The sequence below is a fragment of the Leptonychotes weddellii genome, unplaced genomic scaffold (genome assembly GCF_054177405.1).
Source record: "Leptonychotes weddellii isolate Sample4059 unplaced genomic scaffold, ASM5417740v2 HiC_scaffold_15968, whole genome shotgun sequence".
Lineage (NCBI taxonomy): Eukaryota > Metazoa > Chordata > Mammalia > Carnivora > Phocidae > Leptonychotes > Leptonychotes weddellii.
The window spans coordinates 1-4635 of NW_027741899.1; the positions used below are offsets into that span (position 1 = coordinate 1).

The window sequence follows — 4635 nt, forward strand, 5'->3', positions numbered from 1 at the left end:
AACAAACAGGGTTTTAGAGGGGAGGGGGGATTGGTTAGCCCGGTGATGGGTATTAAGGAGGGCACGTACTGCATGGAGCACTGGGTGTTACACGAAAACAATGGATCGTGGATCACCACATCAAAAACCAATGATGATTGTATGGTGACTAACATAACATAATAAAATTTAAAAAAAATAATAAATAAAAATAAATATTCTTCTAAGTTGTGTGGTATATATGTGATAAAATATCTAGTTTCTCCACTGGTCTTTCTCTAGGAAACCTAAATAGCTATTTAAGAAATGCTATATCATACAATATACTGACACTTTAGGCATTAGTCATAACTTTCTAGTCAATCTTCTAGAAATAATATAGAATATTATAAAATATTTATATATAATATCAATAGAAAAATTCTCTAGGCTACTTGAGACAAAGAACTGTCAAAATGACAGCATGGCCCTTTAGTGTTTTTCTCTTAAGAGGTTTCCTTATCTTATATCTCCACTATCTCTTCCCTAATTACCCTACCCCACCCTTTGACCAATTCCAGATTTTAATATCTGGAAGAAAAACACTCTTTTGCTATCAATCCTTTCTCAGGAGGAAGTTACATTCCATGTACCTAAGTAACCATCTGACTGCTTTAACCCCTTAAAGACCTGGTGGAAACCCCTCACACATTAACTTACCAGCTTCAGTTTTTTGTACCACATTCTTAGCCATCTATTTGTTTTCTAATGTAAATCTACTACTTCAATAATGAGATTATTTTTACAGAAACAACAACAACAAAAGGAGTGATCTATTGACCAGGAGATAAATAGCAACTTACTTCCAGAAGTTTAATCTTCCACCCTTAGAGCAATCATTTAGAATAGTGCTGATTCCACCTTGAATCACTGTAGCCTGTATAATTACAGATGCAAATCCAGCCACCATGATCCCAACTTGAAAAACATCTGTCCAGATAACAGCTTTAAGACCACCCTTTGAGGAAAAAGTATATTAGGATTAATGCTCTTATCAGACATTATTAATCATCTACATGGTTATATACTATGCTGGACAAAAGTAATGAAAACATAGATCTTGGCTAAGGAATAGACTCAAGGTGGTAGATAGTAAGGTTGGGAGAACCTTCAAGAAAAGGTGTGATTTAAGCCAAGCCTCCAGACAGAAGTAGAGGCAAAGACGGAAGGTCATCCCAGAAGAGAAAACAGCATGGGCAAAAGCATAAAGAAGTCAAAGTCCATGACATGTTGAGTGTGGCCAGATATACCTTTTGGAGCAAAATGAAATGGTAGAGGGAGATTGCTGGGAAGAAAATTCAGAGTAAAATTGCAAAAGGCAAAATAATCATAGATTTTATCCTATTGGCAGGGCTGCTATTCAATCAAGTATGCACATAGAAGGTCATACCAGTTGTTGAAATACTAAAATTGTTTTGTACTAGCCACTGCCAAAAACTTCCCAAGTGTCTCCCTCCAGGTCCTATGTCCTTGGCTGAACCATCCCCTCCCTGAGATCCCCATCTTCTAAAAAATCCACTAAAGTCTTAAGACCTAGTATGTCCCATATGCCATAAGAGTTGTACAACTGCTAGGGACTAGCATCCATAATAATATCATTGTCCATAGTATCTGGTTGTTACATATTTTGACTGTGATTCCTGCTTATAGGCAATGGGAAGTTAGGCTTCTAAGCTGAGGAATAATATGAATGCAAATATAATAATTTAGCAATAGTAAGGATTAATTAGGAGACAACACTGAGGACCACTGCAATGGTTCATGTAAAAGAAAAAAGTTTCAGTTATGATCAATGTTCTATAAAGAATCAAATTTTTCGGGGCACCTGGGTGGCTCAGTCGTTAAGCATCTGCCTTCGGCTCAGGTCATGATCCCAGGGCCCTGGGATCAAGCCCCACATCAGTCTCCTTGCTCAGCGGGGAGCCTGCTTCTCCCTCTCCCTCTCTCCCTGCTTGTGTTGCTGCTCTCGCTATCTCTCTCTCTGTCAAATAAATAAAATCTTAAAAAAAAAAAAAAGAATCAAATTTTTCCCTAGACGGAATATTTCTTATAAAAAGTTACACTGTGGGAGGTAGGAGTAGGGGAGGACATATGAAAAACCTAGTTTGCAGAACACAACTATTGGAATTTTCAACTTTGGAAAGCAGTTGGTAGAGTAAAGAAGAGATAATGTTCTTGACATACCAGTGTGCAGTAGAATGTACAGACCACCCCTGTTGCCACTACTGCGCCCCATAGATCAAATCCTGTGACTGTAAAAAGAAAAAAAGAAAAGAAAATGTCTGCATAACTGCGAAACATGTATAATAAAAATATTTCTCAAAAAATCATCAGTAGGAAGCTATATCATTTATGGGGCACTATCTTTCTACATACCTCTCTACTCTTGCCTAGAACTAGGTCCAAATCTCATAAAATGCCCCCAAACAAATTTACTCAATAAGTTAAATGGAACTGGTTTCTACCCTCAGAGAGCATACCTAGATCCAACATTGCCTAAATTAAATACATGAAAAAGCATTTATATTGTAATGAAGCTAAGAAACAACTTGATACTATGAGGTAGTTATCCAGACTGAATGGGGTCATAGAGTATGTGTCATCATGGTTCAAATAAACACACTATTCTACCAGTGCTTGAAAGACAAGTTATGCATGTAACTAAGATGAGACCAAGAAAGAGAAAAGTTGTATAATTTGCTACCATTTACCTAAGAAGCGGAGGGGCATATTATATTCTTTTTAAATGGAAGGATAACAACTCTACCCACATATGTGATAATCTATATAAAATGGACCAATTCCTTGAAAGACAAAATAGGCCAAGACACTCATGCAAAAAGAAATAGATTATCTAAATAGGCCTATATCTATTAAAGAAATTGAATCAATAATTAAAAACCTTCCAAAACAGAAAGCTCTAGGCCCAGATGGGTTGACTGGTAATTTCTACCAACTTAAGGAAAAATTATACCAATTCTCTGCAATCTCTTTCAGAGAATACAAGCAGAGGGAATACTGCCCAACTCATTCTATGAAGCCAGAATTGCTCTAATACCAAAACCAGATAAAGACATTACAAGAAAACTACAAACAAATATTTCTCATGAACACAACTGAAAAATCCTCAACAAATTGAAGATTAGCAAATTGAATCCAAAAGAGTATAAAATGAATTATACACCGTGACCAAGAGGGATTTATCCCGGGTATGCAAGGCTAGTTCAAAATTTAAAAATCAATTAATGGAATCTATCATATTAACACACTAAAAAAGAAATATCACATGATCATATCAAAAGATGCAGAAAAAGCATTTGACAAAAGGCAACATCCATTCATCATAAAAAGTTTCAGTAAACTAGGAATAGAGGGGAACTTTCTCAACTTGATAGACTGTCTACAAAATTCCTACAGCTAACATCCTACTTAAGACTGAGAGACTCAAAGCTTTCCCACTGAGATCAGGTCCAAGACAAGGATGTTCCCTCTCACTGCTCCTTCTTAACATTGTACTGGAAGTCTTTGTTAATGCAATAAGGCAAGAAAGGAAATAAAAGGTATACAGATTGGGAAAGAAGAAATAAAATTCTCTTTAGTTGATAGATGACATGATCACTGATGTAAAAAAAAAAAACTGGAACTAGTAAGTGATTAGAGCAAGGTTGTAGGATACAAGGTTAATGTACAAAAGTCAATTGTTTTCCTATAAAATAAATTAGCCCCAAATGTGAGTGACATAATTGGTAACTTTAAGATGTACCTTGATTCAAAGCCAGGGCAGAAGCACAACTGGAGTAACTTGGACATGCATACATTGTGGAGTAGGCATGTAAAATGGTACAACCATTTAGAAAAATTATTTTCCAGTCTCTCTTAAATTTTGTACCTGCATCTGCCCTGTACTGGGCTATAATAGGTGTTATGTTTAACTACACTGCTTCTGGGTATTCACCCAATAGAGATAAAAATATGTGTCAAGGGGCGCCTGGGTGGCTCAGTTGGTTAAGCAACTGCCTTCGGCTCAGGTCATGATCCTGGAGTCCCTGGATCGAGTCCCGCATCGGGCTCCCTGCTCGGCAGGGAGTCTGCTTTGACCTCTGACCCTATCCCCTCTCATGTGTTCTCTCTCATTCTCTCTCTCTCAAATAAATAAATAAAATCTTTAAAAAAAAAATATGTGTCAAAAGCAAATCCTCAGATACATGCTATCAGGATCTACAGGATGATTAAACTTGGTCTTGGTATTGACGAAGATGACACTACTGCTCATGATAACAATGTTGTCATAGCCGAAGAGATGCTGTTCCTCAAAGGGGATGACAACACATCGTGCATGGAAGAAGTAGACTAAGTGCTGTCCCAAGAATTATTTGTACATGTATTCAGTACTTTATCTTTATTCCCTCTGGTAATATATTTTCAAGAATGTTTTTCTTTGGGCGCCTGGGTGGCTCAGTTGGTTAAGCGACTGCCTTTGGCTCAGGTCATGATCCTGGAGTCCCTGGATCGAGTCCCACATCGGGCTCCCTGCTCGGCAGGGAGTCTGCTTCTCCCTCTGACCCTCCCCCCTCTCATGTGCTCTCTCTCATTCTCTCTCTCTCAAATAAATAAATA

The 4635-nt window shown here is 37.5% G+C and overlaps 1 long non-coding RNA gene across 1 annotated transcript; it reads right to left on the minus strand.

Annotated features, from left to right (window-relative positions):
- Window positions 1-405: 405 nt before the first annotated feature.
- On the minus strand, window positions 406-3810 carry LOC145718457 (uncharacterized). The gene is made up of 3 exons (XR_014141823.1): window positions 3782-3810; window positions 2203-2270; window positions 406-976 (listed from the first exon to the last, which is right to left on the minus strand). It is a non-coding gene; the product is annotated as an uncharacterized LOC145718457 (long non-coding RNA).
- Window positions 3811-4635: the final 825 nt, after the last annotated feature.